Genomic DNA, 19,710 nt, shown 5'->3' with positions numbered 1-19,710 from the left:
ACCAGACTAAGCCACAGCAACGCGTGGCCGGGCACAGCTAGTAATAATAATAAAAACAAAATGGGAACAAATACAGCCTCAATGTTCATAATAATAATACTGGGATCTGCGCACATCATCCAAAAATACATCACACAGTCCTAGACACTTGGGAAGTGTTTGAGTTGTGATTTTGTGATACGAAATCCAGCATATCTATCTTGTTTGCTGTGTCATAAAATAATGATAATAATTATAAACATCATCATCATAAAAATAATAAAGAGGGTTTGAAGAGACCCCTTGGGCCATCTAGTCCAACCCCCTTCTGCTTTTGTGCACCAATATAATATTATAATACATTGTATATACATAATATTAATAATATTATGATGTAATACAATGTAATAATAATTATAATTCACTATTATAATTGTATATTTATATTACATGCAATATTACTAATAATATTGCGATATAGTTGTATAATATAATATATTGTATATATATATATACTTGTAAACTGCCCTGAGTCCCCTTCAGGGTGAGAAGGGCGGTATATAAATGTTGCAAATAAATAAATAAAACATAATCAAAGCACCCCTGACAGATAGCCACACAGCCTCAATATTAATATTATTAATAACAACAACAACAACAACAACAACAATAAAGAGGGTTGGAAGAGACCCCTTGGGCCATTTAGTCCAACCCCGTTCTGCCTTTGTGCATCAAACGCAACAAGCAAAACACTCCTGACAGATGACCATCCAGCCTCAATGTTAATAATCATAATAATAGTAATCATAATAAGAATAATAAAGAGGGCTGGAAGAGACCCCTTGAGCCATTTAGTCCAACCCCCTTCTACCTTTGTGCACCAAAAGCACAAGCAAAGCACCCCTTAATAATTAAATATTAAATAATTAAATAATTAAATAATTAAATAATTAAATAATAAATAAAATACAGTGTTAAAAAGAACAAGCAAAGCATTGAAAGGTGCGCACCGGGCGAGGGAGAAGATCTTGAAGGTGAACATGAGACAACAATGTGTTGTGGCTGCTAAAAAAGCCAATGGGATTTTGGCCTGCAAAAATAAGAGTCTAGTGTCTAGATACAGGAAAGTCATGCTACCCCTCTATTCTGCCTTGGTCAAGCCACACCTGGAATCACACTGTATACAATTCTGGGCACCACAATTTAAGGGGGATGTTGACAAGCTGGAATGTGTCCAGAGGAGGACGACTAGAATGATAAATGGTCTGGAGAACAAGCCCTATGAGGAGCGGCTTAAAAAGCTGGGCATGTTTAGTCTGCAGCAGAGAAGGCTGAGAGGAGACATGATGGCCATGTACAAATATGTGAGGGGAAGTCATAGGGAAGAGGGATCAGGCTTCCTTTCTGCTGCCAGGGAGCAGGACTCGGAACAATGTCTTCAAACTAGGAAAGGCGATTCCACCTGAACATTAGGAAGAACTCCCTGAACTATGAGAGAGAGCTCTTCAGCAGTGGAACTCTCTGCCCCGGAGTGTAGATAGAGGCTCCTTCTTTGGAGGCTTTTAAACAAAGGCTGGATGGCCATCTGTCGGGGGTGCTTTGAATGCGTTTTCCTGCTTCTTGGCAGAATGGGGTTGGACTGGATGGTCAACAAGGTCTCTTCCAACTGTATTATTCTATGATTGACATTCATAAATTGATATATTTATTTGTTTACTATATTTATATCCCTCCTTTCTCAACCCCGGAGGGGACTCAAGACAGCTTACAGACAGGCAACAATTCAATGCCTTAAAAACTTAACTAACATCTCTATTATCTAACTAATACTGATACATACAGAGGCGACTTCCTGCGTTCTTATTGGAAGAGTATATATATATATATATATATATATATATATATATATATATGATATGATTAAATCAAATCCCCTAAAGTCTGTAAATCAATACAATTTAGTGGTCAATAAGTTATATCTGTTCCGGTGAATCTTAGAATCCATTTTCTATTTGCCAGAAATAAAATCCAATTTCCAAATTTTTATTTTTCAGCCTGTATTGTTTGCCACTGCTCACAAGGTGGCAGTATTTACATTCAGAAAAGATCATTTTGTTTTAAAGTTCTATAGATAGAATTACAATAGAGTCTCACTTATCCAACACTCGCTTATCCAACGTTCTGGATTATCCAACGCATTTTTGTAGTCAATGTTTTCAATACATTGTGATATTTTGGTGCTAAATTTGTAAATACAGTAATTACTATAAAGCATTACTGCATATTGAACTACTTTTCCTGTCAAATTTGTTGTATAACATAATGTTTTGGTGCTTAATTTGTAAAATCATAACTTAATTTGATGTTTAATAGGCGTCTCCTTAATCTCTCCTTATTATCCAACATATTCGCTTATCCAACGTTCTGCCGGCCCGTTTATGTTGGATAAGTGAGACTCTACTGTATTTTGAATTCCCTCAGTCTCTATAACAGGCATGGCCAAACTTCGGCCCTCCAGGTGTTTTGGACTCCAACTCCCACAATTCCTAACAGCTTGTCTTTGCCTTTTTCTTAAACAGTATTCAAAGCAACCTAATGGAAACATGTTTTATGATTGCTGTTTGCCACCCTGATTCTTCAAACAATGATCAGTTCACTAATGTACTATTTTCCATTTAATGCAGGCATGGGCAAACTTCAGCTGTTCAGCAAAAACAACAGTCTGTAATACCTACCTTTATATATCTAACACAGGCATGGGCACACTTCGGCCCTCCGGGTGTTTTGGACTTCAACTCCCATAATTCCTAACAGCCGGTAGGCTGTTAGGAATTGTGGGAGTTGGAGTCCAAAACACCCGGAGGGCCGAAGTTTGCCCATGCCTGATTTAATGCCATATATATTATTATTTTATTATTGCAGTTGGCCTTGATATGTTTACATTTGCAGTGTGATAGTGTTTGGCCCTTCTCATCAACACTGGTGCAAAATACTCAGAGATCTACTTTTTCTGAAAAATAAATAGTTAATTGTGTATCATGGCCCAACCATGCCTCAGTATTTATATTGCTTCTTATTGCTAGAACATAGTGCCATATGAACGACTCTAATTGTGATTGGACATTTTTGGGATGCAAAATCCAGTTTTATACCCAAGCCAATTGTAAGGAGAAAAGCATGGCTAGCTACTGAGCCTTCAGGGGCTGACCATCTGCACTTTATTTATTGCTGATTTAACGTATTTGTACGCTGCCTTCCTGACTGACAATAAGCCACCGCAGCTGCTCGCAATAGCCAAACAAATTATCCCACATTAAATACAGACAGGCAATGTTCTCTACCCCGAAGCTGACCCTATACAAACGGAGTTTGAACAGAGGAGAGTGGTGGATTCTGCTGTAGATTTTACCTATTGTTCAACACCAGGCAAATTTCGGTCCTCCAGGTATTTTAGACTTCAGTTCCCTCAATTCCTAACAGTTTACCAGCTGTGGGAGTTGAAGTCCAAAACATCTGGAGGGCCAGAGTTTGCTGATGAGTGTCTACACTGACACTCAGCAGCCTGAAAGCCAAAAGTGAAGTGATAACAACTTCTGTTATAGAACTTCAATATGCTGATGATAATGTAGTCTGTGCTCATTCAGAAGATCTGCAAACCACTTTAAGCACTTTTGCAGAAGCATATGAAAGCCTGGCCTCCCATCGAACATCCAGAAAACCAAAATGTTCTACCACCAAGCACTAACCAAACCCTTTGTAATGCCTGAAATAAAGTTTAATATTGCAACTCTAGAAAATGTTGACCATTTCCTCTACCTAGGCAGTCACCTCTCCACAAAAGTCGTCATTGACGATGAAATACAAAACGGTCTGAGCAATGCGGGTTCAGTATTTTTTTCAAATGAAGCAAAGAGTTTTAGAGGATCAGGACATCTGTAGGGATACCAAGATGATTGTTTATGAAGCTATTGTCTTTCCAACTCTGTTATACTCCTGTGAAATGTGGACCATCTACAGATGTCACTCTCAGCTTCTAGAAAGATTCCATCAGCTTTCGAAAAATCTTGCAATCTTTTGGGAAGAGAGGCAGACAAATGTCAGCGTTCTGGAAGAAGCAAAGACCACCAGCATTGATGATCCTCCATTATCAACTTTGCTGGACTGGCCACTTTGTCCAAATGTCCAATCACCATCTCTCAAAGCAGTTACTTTACTCTTAGCTCAAGAATGGAAAATGGAATATTGGTGGGCAGAAAAAGAGATTTAAAGACGAGCTTAAAACAAGGCTTAAAAATGTGGAATAAACACTGAGAACTGGGAAGCTCTGGCCCTAGAGCTATCTAACTGGAGGCTAGCTGTTACCAACAGTGCTATGGATTTTGAAGAGGCACGAATAGAAGATGAAAGAGAGAAACTTGCCAAGAAGAAGGTGCCTCAAGGAAATCTTTGTCGGGACTGCCTTACTTTTGGAAATGTATGTTCTCTCTGCAAAAGTTAAAGTGGTGTTAGACTGCATCAGTTCTACAGAGTAGATGCACCCTAAAACATTCCTTTCAGGCAATGGTTTTGAGGCATCTTCTATGGAAAGCAAATTGTTAGTTTTAACATTTTTAGTTGTTATTGCTTGGTATCCACAGGAATTTGGTTTCAAGGTCCCCGTTGATATCAAAACCTGGGGATGCGCAATTCTATTAGATATTACCATTTAGATTATTGTTATTATTATTTTAAATCAAGTTGCAAATTGTTGAATCCATGGATGCAGAATTTGTGAATACAGAGGGCCAACTGTATTTACTGCCAAGACGAGTATTAATAAGAATTTGTGCCTCGGATCCCAACAGAGTTGCTAGAAAATAGTACCATCTTTATCCTGCTGTCTGAATGGCTCTAGTTGTGATTAGACAATTTGTGCTTAGATCCTTTTATCCAGTTTTAGGGCAAGGGATGGCTAGATGGGACTCTCAGGGTGAAAACACACTGGGCATGCACATCTTCCTCATTTTTCATACTTTTTAATTTGAAAGGTATATTCTGTGCAGCTATATTCTTAATGTGTGCCTCCTGTGACATTGTAAGATGAATTTAAGTAGCTCTGTAGACCCTGAAATCTCAGGGCTGGGCACAGTCCTAATTTGGCAACTCCTTGTCCTACACATTTAATACCGTCTACCTTGACTTTGATAATTGGGGGTGCTATTTGTTCTATTTCTGAATGCAAAATGTCTTGGCTGGCCTTAGATATTATATCTGGTGCTTCATTGACAAAATGTAACCACTAAATTATAGAACAGTTGAAATGATGGCACTGGTGCCGTGGAGGTACTGTGCTATTTGATGAAAGGCTGCACAAGGGACATGGGAAAATATCTCCATCTCCCATAATTTTGTATCTCAGGCTAGAGCATTTCTTCTTGTATTATTCTTTGATTGGCTTTTCCCAGATGCAGTGACAACTGAAGTGCTGTGGATGAGTTAGAGTTAACTATCCATCCACTAGTCCATAGAATGGGGGAAAAATTGCCCTTCCGAATATAGTACCCATATGTCCAAGGTAGGATTGTGAGTGACAAGGGATTGTGAGGCTTGTCCATCAGAGACACACTTTCCCCATTCCACAAAAGTGCTACTTCTGGCAAAATGAATTATATAGATAAAGGAATCTCAATATTTGAATTTTGATTAATTCTTTTGCTGCTAAATCAGTTACAATAAGAGACCTCTGTGATAGTTCTCAGGTCTGGCTTTGTTTCTTGTTCTCATACGTTATATATCTAAAGTGTAGACATGTTTTTCCCCCTCCACAATGTGAACTCAAGTTTTTAATAACAGCATTAAATATGTATAGAGACATCTCTGCATTCTTTACATGTACACACACAGCGATAACTCTGAAGTGATGTGCAGCACCAGAGAAAAGGAGAATGGACTTTGGTATGGAGATATGTGAGACACAGCCTGGTTTGAGTGTTGGATTAGGACACTGGGAGACCAGGGCTGATTTCTACCTTGGAAACCCACTGGGCGACCTTGCTAAGTCACACTCTCTCAGCCTCAAAAGAAGGCAAAGCCAAACCCTTTGAAAAAAATAGTCAAGAAAACCATGTGATAGATTTGTCTTGGGTGCCACAGGTTGGAAATGGCTTGAGGTCACACAACAATAATAACAAAAATTGCGTGTGTGGTTCACTTTCTTTTATGTGACACTTTGCTGCTAGAAATACTTCACTGCTGTGGTTCCTCTTCATGTCACTGAGTTCAACTTATAGGCATCAGTCCTTCATAGAACTGGCATACTGCTGCTTAATTTCATTATCTGTCAAATATTGTGCAAGTGTCATGTTTAATATCACTCTCATTAGTTTTTCATGCATTATTAGCTAGCTTTTTGTTTTCTAATGAATATCTCATTAGTTTCGTATTGTAGGGTTTTACTGTGGGTTCCTTTATCCTTCCAGGACATTGCAAAGATACGCTTGCTGAGAAGGCATAGCCAAGACTCTGGACTTTATCATAACAAACAAACAAATTAGAATTGCAGTTAGGCCGTTGCCTATCACAAAATGTTATGTACATTCATTATCGGTTTGCCTTCCCTCTATGCTTCTCACATCCTTAGCTATTGATAGGCAAAACCAAGCAATAACTCCCCATCTTGCTACATTTCCACTACCTACTACGGTGCAATGTCACTGGGGGGAGGGCCACTGGGGTCTCCTGCGTGGTGGAAGTTAAAGCTCTTTATGGAGGCGGGAGTCTGTCCGTGTAAGCGGACACTTCCGCCACATACACACATACACATTTTCACTTTTATTATGTGTATAGACATATCTTTGTCAATTTTTAAAAATACTATAATTGTGCAGTTGTGCTGAAAATAAATGAACCACAGGGTAAACTAGGTGGTCAGTCACACAGGATAGCTAGATTATGAAAGACTGAGATACTTCACCACATTACTTTAGATAATAGATACAAAGAGAGTTGAACACCTTTGATGTCATATAATGAGTCAGAATCAGAGTTAGAAGATGGCCATCCAGCTTTCAAGATCATGTGGCCAGCATGACTGCATGGAGCACTGTTACCTTCCCGCTGAAGCGGTACCTATTGATCTACCCACATTTGCATGTTTTCAAACTGCTAGGCTGGCAGAAGCTGGGGCTAACAAAGGGAGCTCACCCCACTCCCCAGATTCAAAATATCGACCTTTCGGTCAGCAAGTTCAGCAGCTCAGCAGTTAAATCCACTGCACTACCAGGGGCTCTAATTTGTCATTCGTCATAGATCTATAAAAACCACTATATTATCAGGTCTGCAGTGTAGCACAAATTCAGTTCCCCAGACATACAGAAATACAAATGCGTCTCACATTGCACCTAATAAATTCAACCCATTGCTTACCATACTGTCAGGAAAAACAAACCAAAGACTGATAGATGATAACTGCATTCCCAACTGAAAAAGAGACAGGCAAATCATTAATGTGGACAGAGTTGCTTGTGTCATGTTCACTTCATTACACTGAACTGTCTGGCTCAATAGAGCAGCTGTTCCTTACTGTTTTGTCTAGTTTGCACATGACAATAGCCAATGCCGAAAAAAAGAACATCAGCAATCTAGGGAGAAAACAAATCTACTTCAACGTATTATGCTGTTAGTGCTTGTAAAGGGGGGTTAGGAGGAGAAGGGCGCTTGCTGATTCAGCGGCATCGACTCTGTCCAGGAATGTATGTGCATTTCACAGGAAAGTGCTGATATCTTTCCTTCCCATTTTCACTCTGGAGAATTGGGTCAATTAAATGCCAATATTGATGTGTCTTGACCTTTATAAACTGCTCCTAATCTTATTGATTGTACTTTTTGGTTGACCGTCCATAGTTCTAAAGCTACAGTGATTTACACGATTACACAAGATGAACATCTCATTTCTTAGTTTTCCTGGTACTAAAAAGGAGGGACTGAATGATTTTGTTTTGCATTATAGGCTGCCAAATTAAATCTGACAACAGCAATTGCTTCAAAATTAAATATGGAACATTAGATTAAGGTTTGCTATCAATATGGTAGAAATAGTTCTATACTGTTGATTTATATGTATGTGAATTGCCCACATTATACAATCAGAATATGAAATAATATTTCCATATAGTATTGCAAACCAGTATTCTCACACCAGAAGCAACTTGCAGTTTCTCAAGTCGCTCCTGACATGAAAAAAAATGCAAAGAATATTTCCAACAGCCTCTTCTTCCACCTATACTTCAAAGCTTAAGTTAGGACCATAATACAATTTGATTTAAGAACATAATGTAAGATTTGCTTTGATGGACACCAAGGAGTCATTTTAGTTTAACATTCTTCCATTGCCCACAACTTCATAAGATGCTTTTCAGATTAATTTAACATGAAAAGAGCATCTGTTGCCTTCTAGATGTTGTTGAATGATTAATTCCAGCATTACTGGTGGATATTAGAGCCAACAGTATCTGAGTGGCATAACATCTCCATCGGTGCATTAAACAAATGTTGATTTCAGACAGCGATGCCATCTATCCCTGTGGAATTCCCTGCCAGGGTTTAGTAGGAAAATTAGTAAAGCAAGTAAATACAATGGAGAACCAGTACTGATATTTCCTTTCCAGGGCAGTTACTTTGAAAAATAATGAAAGCTATAGTTTATTACCACTATTGGTGTATGAGTATTCATGTGTATTTGTCTTTAAGTCTCCCATTAACCTATGGTGGCATCATTAATTTCATAGGGTTTGGAAATGTCCTTCCTCTGAAATATAATCTACAACATTTTTATATAATCTGCAGCATATTTCCGAATTAAGCAGAGAGTGTTTGAGAATCAGGACATCCGTAAGGATACCAAGATGCTTGTTTATAATGCGATTGTCCTCCTAACCATGTTATATGCCTCCGAGACGTGGACCGTCTACAGACGTCACAGTCAACTCCTGGAACGATTCTATCAGTGTTGCCTCCAAAAAATCCTGCAAATCTCTTGGGAAGACAGGCAGACAAATGTCAGTGTGCTGGAAGAAGCAAAGACCACTAGCATTGAAGTGATGCTCCTATGCCATCAACTCCGCTGGACTGAATGACACATTATCTGAATCATTGTCTCTCAAAGTAGTTACTATACTCCCAACTCAAGAATGGAAAACAGAATGTTGGTGGTCAGGAAAAAAGATTGAAAGATGGGCTTAAAGCTAACCTTAAAAAGTGTGGCATAGACACTGAGAATTGGGAAGCCCTGGGCTTTGAGCACTCTAGCTGGAGGTCAGCTGTGACCACCAGTAGTGCTGTGGAATTTGAAGAGGCACGAATGGAAGGCAAAAGAGAGAAATGTGCCAAGAGGAAGGTGTGCCAAGCCAACCTTGAATGGGACTGCCTTCCACCTGGGAACCAAGGTCCTCACTGTGAAAGAACATGTGGATCAAGAATAGGGCTCTACAGTCAGCTACGTATCCACCACCAGGACACTACACCTGGAAAACAATAATACTCGGACAATGAGGGATCGCCTAAGTAAGTACACTTGGGAATCATTAGTGGTCTTCCATCCAAACACTAACTGGGGTTGACCCAGCTAAGCTTTCAAGATCATGATTTAGTGCCTTAGAAGTATTTCCAGTTATAACTAAGCTCTTTGAAATGTATATTAAACATTGGAATCCAGCAATATGACCATGGTTGGAGCCAACATTTGAACTCTGCCGTTTTGGAGAGGAATTCTACCTGTGCCGTTATTACATATATGCATATAAGGGTATTCCAACATATAAAAAAACTAAGAGAAACCAACCTGTACCACTAAAGATGTTTGCGTGGTGATTGGTCGCAGATTCCTACTGAACGTATAAGTGCTGAAATTTTCTTCATACAATGTATTTCCCTTACCAAGAAGTAATTTTCACATAGGACCTTTTTGGGCAAAGAAGCCTTCAGTCTGTGATACACTTACAGACTACAACAGAGGAGGGACCCTTATTAAAGCCATTCAAGGCAATAATCGTCTTTTTTGTGAGGGAAGGGGCGGAATATGTGCAATGAAGCTTTATAATGTAGCGAATAATCCAGCAGAGCTCAATGCAATAACCATAGTTGTGTGCTTAAGTATTATGAATGTGTCAGGATGATGAATTTACTGTAACAATATTGCACCAGTGGTAGGATGTGCAACTGACTATATCTCAATCCATCATCTCCAGCGCAATCTCAACGGCCCCAGATGGACAGCTTCAGGGGGCAGCGAATTGGGGGGGGGGGGGAGGTGAGGAAAAGAGCAGGCAGATAATTGCTGGTGATCCTTGCGTGATTTAGTTGTGATTGCCCCAAGGGCAAACAACCAAGGGTTCAAGAAGCAAAGTTCCTAGTAATGGATTTAACCTGCAGGTTAAGGATTGTCAGCAAGATACTTGAAGGAAGCCGAGGAGGTTGGATGAGGAACAGCATGAGCAAATCCCATTAAAAGAAATGTTAGAAAAATCTTAATCTAACTGCAGCTGTTCTCTATTGTGAAGAAACTCCAGTGGTCTGACTTTAGACTATGTTGGCTAATTCAAACACATTGTAGTAATGTAGTTCACAGTAAAATGACAAACAAAATGCTAAAAACTATACCAGTTACGAGAGCCAAGGTTTAAGTGTTGGAATATGACTCTGGAGAAACAGGATTTGAACCCATATTCGGCAAAGGAAATCCAATGGGTGACTTTGGACAAGTCATATACTTTCCACTTTGGAGGAAAGAAATTGTTAAATCTATTCTGCACAAACCTTGTCAAAAAAACCCGCGATAGGATCATTTCATGGTCACCATAAGTCGGAATGATTTGGGGATATGTTGTTGAAGGCTTTCATGGCTGGAATCACTGGGTTGCTGTGAGTTTTCCAGGCCGCATGGCCATGTTCCTGAAGCATTCTCTCCTGACGTTTCACCTACATCTATGGCAGGCATCCTCAGAGGTGTGAGGTCTGTTGGAAACTAGACAAGTGGGATTTATATATCTATGGAAAATCTAGGTTGGGAGAAAAAACTCTTGTCTGTTTGAGGAAAGTATGAATGTTGCAAATGGCCAACTTGATTAGTATTTAATGGCCTTGTAGATTCAAAGCCTGGCTGCTTCTTGCCTGAGATAATAATTTGTTTGGAGGTGTTAACCAGCCCTGATTGTGTCTTTTCTGGAATTCCTTTGTTTTCTGAATGTTGTTCTTTATTTGCTGTCCTGGTTTTATTGTTTTTAAATATGAGTAGCCATATTTTGTTAATTTTCATGGTCTCCTCCTTTCTGTTGAAATTGTCCACATGCTTGTGGATTCCAATGGCTTCTCTGTGTAGTCTGACGCAGTGGTTGTTAGAGTGGTCTAGCATTTCTGTGTTCGCAGATAATATCCTGTGTCCAGTTTGGTCCATCAAGTGCTCTGCTATGGTTGACTTCTCTGGTTGAATTAGTCTGCAGTGCCTTTCATGTTCCTTGATTCGTGTCTGGGCAATGCTCTGTTTGGTGATCCCTATGTAGACATGTCCACAGCTACATGGTATATGGTAGATTCCCACAGTGATGAGAGATTATCCCTTTTATCCTTTGCTGAACATAGCATTTATTGAATTTTAATAGTGGATCTGTAGATAGTTTGTAGTTTGTGTTTCTTCATCAGCTTCCCTATGTGGTCAGTGGTTCCCTTGATATATGATAAGAACACTTTTCCTCTGGGTGGATCTTTGTCTTTACTCTCGTGATTTGTTGGCCTTGTAACTTTTTGGATGTCTGTGATGGAGTATCCATTTGCCTGTAGAGCCCAGTTTAGGTGATTCAGTTCACCTTGGAGGAGGTGGGGTTTGAAGGTTCTTTTTGCACAGTCTGCCAGGGCTTTCATTGTGCTTCTTTTTTGACTTGGGGATACATAACAACAATAACAGCAGCTACAACAACAAATGCTAGCTATAGTTCCAATAATGTAGAAGCCAGCAGGTCTAATAACTACAAAGTCCGCTCACAAAATGCAAGCTTTATTTGAGTAGGTGTCTCATAACGAAGGAATTTCTTTCTATGGAAGGATGGCCAAAGTCCTAAGCTGATATTCACCAGGGTAACGTGATTTAAAAACATCTTTTTAATTTACATTTGTGCATTTTTATTCGGTACTTGATGTTATTGTATGTTCATTCTGTATTTGTAAGCCGCCCCAAGTCCCCCCGGGGAGATGGAGGCGGGATATAAAAATAAAAATATTATTATTATTATTATTATTATTATTATTATTATTATTTTTAGTGGGACATTTTATAGAAAAGAATCAGAAGAAGGAAGAATAGTTGCTTAATAGGAATTCACCTTCCTGCTAATTTTTCCATGCATGTCATCCCTAATGGAACTTTTTCCCAGCAGCATTTATTTCCAGGGAGAAAATGATAGTAAGCAAGTATGGGTTAGGAAAGATAATACAGTAGAGTCTCACTTATCAAACGTTTGCTTATCCAACGTTCTGGATTATCCAATGCATTTTTGTAGTCAATGTTTTCAATACATCGTGATATTTTGGTGCTAAATTCGTAAATACAGTAATTACTATGTAGCATTACTGCGTATTGAACTACCTTTTCTGTCGAATTTGTTGTATAACATGATGTGTTGGTGCTTAATTTGTAAAATCATAACCTAATTTGATGTTTAATTGGCTTCTCCTTAATCTCTCCTTGTTATCCAACATATTCGCTTATCCAACGTTCTGCCAGCCTGTTTATGTTGGATAAGTGAGACTCTACTGTATAAGAAACCAATGAGTAGAGGAAGAATTAAGACCTTCCTTTTCTTCCACTAATCTTTCTCTCACAATCCAGTCCTCTGCATTAAAATTCTCCCTGACAACCCACAACCTGCTGCATATACATTATGTAGCAAACACCTGCACCTGTGCCTTGTAACATCTTATTTATGCTCTAAGAATGATAATGAGAGAGAAAGCTGGCTTTTCCCCTTTGGAAATGAACTCAACTTTTGCTGAAGATAACATGTTTTGGATTTTTCTGATTTTTTAAATAGGATCTTGTCAGTTCAACTTCAGAAAAACCCATTCCTTTCTTAGAGCCTAGAAGAAATAACAATCAAGCAAACCGATTTGTCTCAGTCTTGCATTGAAGTTGTTCCTAGCACCATTCAAAGGCAAGCCTGTGGAGGCTTCTCTCTTCCACCGGCCACTGAAATTATTTATTCTTTGCACATAATTACAACAGTATACAAATATTGTTTTCCTGCTTTAAGATCAGGGATCTTTTTCTTCCTCTATTTACGTCTTCCAAATATTCATAGATATGCGTAAATTGGTATGTGGGTGACCCACTGATGGGTAATTTGAATTTCGGGGAAGTGGAACATTATGATAGTTCTGTTTATAACAGCTATAAGCAGCAGCAAATTAGGTTAGGCTGTCACAGCTGATCTGCTCTGACAGCTTCATGTTCATCCCATAGCACGGTACACTTTTGTTTTTGTTTTTATGTACCTGAGCCTAAAGGAAGGCTAGTTATCTAATTGCATGAATAATAAATATTGTCATGAAGTAGTTTATGTCTGAGAACTCAATATGATGGGTTGACACTAATGACTGTTTACCAAGCAAACAGGCCCTTCTGGTTTCTCTTTATAAGACATTGAAGGTAGAAAGGAAAGTCAAAAGAGTTTGTGTCTAACGATTGGAGATATTTTGGCAGTGTTTGGAACTAATAACACGCAAAAAAGTGCAGCTCTATATACAGACCTACTTGGAAACCATTCCCATTAAGGTAAAGGAGACTGACACCCAGCCAAGTGGATCTTGGCCTTAGGGTTGTATGTCTAGTTTTATGTGGATTTTGTAATGCTCTTCAGGGTGCATTTATACTGTAAAATGAATGCGGTTTGACACCACTTTGACTCAATGCTTTAGAATTTGAAAAAGCAAATGAGTAGTAGATAGAAGCATATTGTGGTAGGTATTTTTTAGAAAATCCAGATATTTGGTTTTTTTAAAATCATACCAGCAAATTGAGACAAGTCGCTTCTGGTGTGAGAGAATCAGCTATCTACATCAGTGGTTCTCAACCTGTGGGTCCCCAGATGTTTTGGCCTTCAACTCCCAGAAATCTTAACAGCTGGTAAACTGGTTTTCTGGGAATTGTAGGCCAAAAACATCTGGGGACCCCAGGTTGAGAACCACTGGTCTACAGAGATGTTGCCCAGGGGACGCGCAGATGTGCTACCATCCTGCTAGGAAGCTTCTCTTATGTCCCTGCATGGGAAGCTGGAGCTGACAGACAGGAGATCACCCCGTCTCGCAGATTCAGACCTTCAAACTTCAGGTCAACAGTTCAGCCGGCACAAGGGTTTAACCCAGTGGTTCTCAATCTGTGGATCCCCAGATGTTTTAGTCTTCAACTCCCAGAAATCCTAACAGCTGGTAAACTAGCTGGGATTTCTGGGAGTTGTAGACCAAAATACCTGGGACCCAGTTTGGGAATCATTGGTTTAACCCATTGCGCCACCGTGGCTCCCTATTTGGGAGTTGTAGTTTGGTGAAGAAGCAGCACTCTTAGGCAGAGAAGGCTCAAGCCCATGTGAAGCTACAACTCCAATGATTTCACAATATTGAGTTATGACAAACGGCATGAATTCTACAATGTAGAATAGATGCACCCTAAGCTAAATGGCTTTTGTATCTCAGTAAATGCACCTAGAAGTTATCTATTAATGTATCTAAACATAGAATATTTTTACTTCTGCAATGTGTCAGGGAACTAAAACAGCTGCCATAGTGAAGATGTATAAAGGGTTACTAATATCAAGAGGTTCAAGAATGGGTTCAAGTGGGGTGGCATGTCTGACCAATGGGTCCAATGGGATTGGCGCTTGCTTTAAATTTCTTCTTAACACAGTAGAGTTCTCTTCAAAGTTTTCAAGAGGGTAGTTTTGTTAGTCCTTTCAGAAAAAAACAACAGTTCGTAATACCTACCTTTATATATCTAACACAGGCATGGGCAAACTGGCCCTCCAGGTGTTTTGGACTTCAACTTCCACAATTCCTAACAGCCGGTAGGCTGAAGTCCAAAACACCTGGAGGGCTGAAGTGTGCCCATGCCTGATCTACCAGCATCTCCATTTAAAATCTAACAATGTTTCATATGATGTAAGATTTTGCAGACTCCAGCCCTCTTCGTCACATGCAGGGAGCATTGTCTCAGTTAGCAGATGTTTGTTGTAATCATTGTTGGGATGGGAAGATGTAGTTAGTGCAGTGAGAGGGAATGGAAATGTGAAAAGCACAAACGTTTATCATCACCTTAACTAGTCATTAAAAATACGAATTTATTGAAACCACAGACATCTTCACAAGATATGCATTATGATGAAAAGTCAAGCAGAGCAAAGAAAATTAAATTAGATTAAACTGAATTAGATTTTAAAATATTTAATCTGTAACCATGAAGGCGATTGCACCATGCTTTTTTTCTTTCAATTACTGCTATTTGCTATTTTGCCGGCTTCCTGTGGTATTTCCTGTAGCTTTCTGCAATCTGTAAAAAACGCATTGCCATAATAATAATAATAATAATAATAATAATAATAATAATAATAATAATAATAATAATAATAATAATAATAATCTTAAAACCACTGCATTCTGTCTGAATTTGGAAGCTAGACAGGGTCAGCCCTGGTTTGTACTTGGATGAGAGATTGCCAATGCAATGTTAGGATAAACTTATTTCAGAGAATTGGTAAACTACTTCTGAGTATTCCTTGCCCACCCCCTTGATGGATTGTCACCTTGGTTGCCATCTCTCCACTAAAGTCAACATTGACACTGAAACACGATCCGAGCTCTGCGAGTGCAGCATTTTTCCGAATGAAGCAGAGAGTGTATGAGGATCGGGACATTTGTAAGGATACCAAGGTGATGATTAAAAAGCTATTGTCCTCCCAACCCTGTTATAGGCCTGCGAAATGTGGACTGTCTACAGAAGTCACACTCAACTCCTAAAATGATTCCATCAGCGTTGCCTCTGAAAAATCCTGAAAATCTCTTGGGAAGACAGGTGGACAAATGTCAGCGTGCTGGAAGAAGCAAAGACAACCAGCACTGAAGCAATGCTCCTACTCCATCAGCATCCTCAAAGCAGTTATTGTACTCCCAACTTAAGAATGGAAAACGGAATGTTGGTGGACAGGAAAAGAGGTTAAAAGATGGGCTTAAAGCTAACCTTAAAAACTTGCCATAGACACTGAGAACTGGGAAGCCCTGGCCCTTGAGCTGTGACCAGCAGTGCTGTGGGATTGGAAGAGGCACGAATGGAGGGTGAAAGGGAGAAACGTGCCAAGAGAGAGGTGCGTCAAGCCAACCCTGACTGGGACGGCCTTCCACCTGGAAACTGATGTCCTCATTGTGGAAGAACATGCAGTTCAAGAATAGGGCTCCACAGTCACCTACGTATCCACCACCAGGACACTACACCTGGAAGATAATTATACTCGGACAACGAGGGATTGCCTAAGTAAGTAAGTCATTCCTTGCCCAAGAAAATTTTATGAAATTCATGGGATGCCATAAATCGACAGATAACATAATATAAATATTATGGGCCATGGGTGGCTCAGTGGTTCAGTGTGTTAAAGTGCTGAGCTGCTGAACTTGCAGACCGAAAGGTCCCAGGTTCAAATCCGGGGAGCAGAGTGAGCGCCCGCTGTTAGCTCCAGTTTCTGCCAACCTAGCAGTTCGAAAACATGCAAATGTGAGTAGATCAATAGGTACTGTTCCGGCAGGAAGGTAATGGCATTCCATGGAGTGATGCCGGCCACATGACCTTGGAGGTGTCTCCAGACAATGCCGGCTCTTTGGCTTAGAAATGGAGATGAGCACCAACCCCCAGAGTCGGTCACGACTGGACTTAACGTCAGGGGAAAACTTTACCTTTACAAGATTATTGATGTCCTATTATTTCTGTTGTCGAAGGCTTTCATGGCTGGGATCATAGGGTTGTTGTGTGTTTTCCGGACAGTATGGCCATGTTCCAGAAGCATTCTTTCCTGGAGAGAATACTTCTGGAACATGGCCGTACTGCCCGGAAAACACACAACAACCCTCCTATTATTTGAATTGTACTAGAAATATGCACATGCACATGGCCCTTTCTCCTTAATAATTTCCACAACAAACCAATAACAACAACAACAACAACTTTATTTTTGTATGCTGCCTCCATCTCCCCAACGGGGACTCAAAGCGGCTCACATGGAGACAAGCCCAATACAAATCACATAACATCATAAAGTCAAACAGTTAAAACAACAAGCATCACATTTAAAAACAAATTAAACAGGTTATAGTTTTAAAAACATAATTAAGAGCAGGAAATATAAACAATCATCCACAGCATTAAAAGGTCCAATATGGACATAAATGGGCAAACAATCAAACTGATAAAAAGAGTGTCTATATCAAAATAGAACATACATCAAATAGACAAACAGGTAGGGAAGATAAATATGGGATGGAAATCAAACTATAACATGACAGGGAAAATTTCGATGTGGGTAAGGGCCATACACATAACAATTTCTGACCAAGTTATAATCTTCTTAATTAAAGTTGAAATTCTGTACTCACTTGGGAATAGGCTCAACTGAATTCTAACCCACATCTCCACCAGTATAAACAGGATTGCCTCTTTAGTGGCTGTATCACAGAGGGCATTTTAGCAGGTGTTACTAGTTTAAGAACGAAGAAAGGAAACTATTTAAAAGGTCACAATACCATGATTGGGACCGCCTTCCACCTGGAAACTGCTGCCTGATAGAGAACGGGAAACAAGTGAAATAATACTCAAAAGTTGGCCAATCTATTTACCATCTGTGATAGAGGCTTCAACGAGGTCTTTGCCATGGTGTAAAAATAAATATAATAAACATACCTTTAGCTCACTCCCAATCTCTTTAGGGAGCCACACATAGCTCATTGCAATGGGATTTCTAGGCGGAGGAGTTCCAGAAAAGTAGGGTAATAAGAACTTTCCCCATCAATCCTCCAAGAAAATGCAAATAAGCTGTCTGTGCAGGATGCTTTTGAAAAATTAGTCTAAGCCGAGTTTGTTTTCTTTTTTTATTTCCTGAATGAGTCCCTTGGTGTTTAGCAATCCTGCTTTCCAAAGTAAAACAATGAACTTCCATTTGTGATAAATTAGCAGCTGGCCATCGTTTGCTGTAGCGCTAAAAGGATCCCATGTTGCAAATCACTGGTTTCATTATATCAAGGGGATGCTGGTGGCCTTGAGACTGTCAATGTAATTTGTAAAAAAATCCATAGCAGTGCTATCTCATTTTAATGGCTTCAGAAAATAAATTTCATGTCAGAAATGTTTTTTGACAAGAGCTATTGCAGTGTACCTTGACAGAAGAGACCACTTTGAAGGATTTTAATAACTTGAGTACATGTCTTTTAGCATCACTTTTACATCCTATGAAAGGGGTTTCCAGGTATGCACATGCAAATGTGTGTATATAGTGATAAGTTATGATTTTTGTCTAATGGAAATCTATTGTGTAATTCTGTACATATTGCCATTGTTTCCAGATACATTGAATGAAAGGTTACTGGGAAGCTGATAATTGAGGAACTTCTTTTGCTATGTGTTTCGACAGAGCTGACTCAAAATATTTTTCTGCCTCAAGTGAAAGGCAAGATGTCATCTTGTCCCCTAAGCAATGTACTGAAACTGACTGATCTGGGAACTGAAATATTTTTAACACTTACAATTGCAGGCAAAAGTCAGTGTGGTGTAGTACAGTAGAGTCTCGCTTATCCAACCTTGCTTATCCAACATTCTGTATTATCGAACGCATCCTGCCTTTTAGTAGTCAATGTTTTTGTAGTCAATGTTTTCAATACATTGCGATGTTTTGGTGCTAAATTCGTAAATACAGTAATTACTACAAAACGTTACCATGTATTGAACTGTTTTTTTTCTGACAATTTGTTGTAAAACATGATGTTTTGTTGCTCAATTTGTAAAATCATAATGTAATTTGATACTTAATAGGCTTTTCCTTACTCCCTCCTTATTATCCAACATTTTTGCTTATCCAATGTTCTGCCGGCCCATTTATGTTGGATAAGCGAGACTCTACTGTATTTTGAACCTTGGAGACCAGCATTCAAATCCCAACTCTATCATGAAACTCACCGGGTGACCTTAGGCAATTCACAGCCTCAGAGGAAGACAATGGTAAATTTCTTCTGAGAAAATCTTGCAAAGAGACGCCTGTGATAGGCTTTCGTATGCCTGCCATAGGTCAGAAATGATTTCAAGGCAACAACAAGTAGAGAGAATTTATCTATTTATGTGTCAGAAGCGAATTGAGCATCAAGTTATAATGTATTTAAAAACATAAAGTTAAAAACTAGATTTCCTTTGACCAGAAGTTGGCTACTTGGAGTGCCTCTGGTGTCACTGTGAGAAGGTCCTCCATTGTGCATGTGGCAGGGATCAGACTGCATTGTAGTAAGTGGTCTGTAGTTTGCTCTTCTCCACACTTGTATGTCGTGGACTCTACTTTGTAGCCTCATTTCCTAAGATTGGTTCTGCGTCTCGCGGTGCCAGAGAGCAGTCTGTTCAGCGCCTTCCAAGTCTCCCAGTCTTCAATGTGCCCAGGGGGGAGCTTCTCATCTGGTATCAGCCATGGATTG

At 39.5% G+C, this 19,710-nt stretch overlaps 1 long non-coding RNA gene across 2 annotated transcripts in view; it reads right to left on the bottom strand.

Moving 5' to 3' along the window:
* Positions 1–17,741, bottom strand: part of LOC100563409 (uncharacterized) — a 29,649-nt gene extending 11,908 nt beyond the window's left edge. Inside the window, exons 1-2 of one of the 2 annotated variants that reach the window (XR_506390.3) lie at positions 17,635–17,739; positions 7,384–7,437 (exon numbers count right to left, since the gene is read on the bottom strand). This is a non-coding gene — a long non-coding RNA (uncharacterized LOC100563409). Of the gene's footprint in view, positions 1–7,383; positions 7,438–17,634 lie in introns of both variants that reach the window. The other variant, XR_506389.3, reaches the window with a different exon arrangement.
* Positions 17,742–19,710: the final 1,969 nt, after the last annotated feature.

The sequence above is a fragment of the Anolis carolinensis genome, chromosome 5 (assembly GCF_035594765.1).
Source record: "Anolis carolinensis isolate JA03-04 chromosome 5, rAnoCar3.1.pri, whole genome shotgun sequence".
In the NCBI taxonomy this organism is placed as follows: Eukaryota; Metazoa; Chordata; class Lepidosauria; order Squamata; family Dactyloidae; genus Anolis; species Anolis carolinensis.
This window is presented reverse-complemented; position numbering and strand designations above follow the sequence as displayed.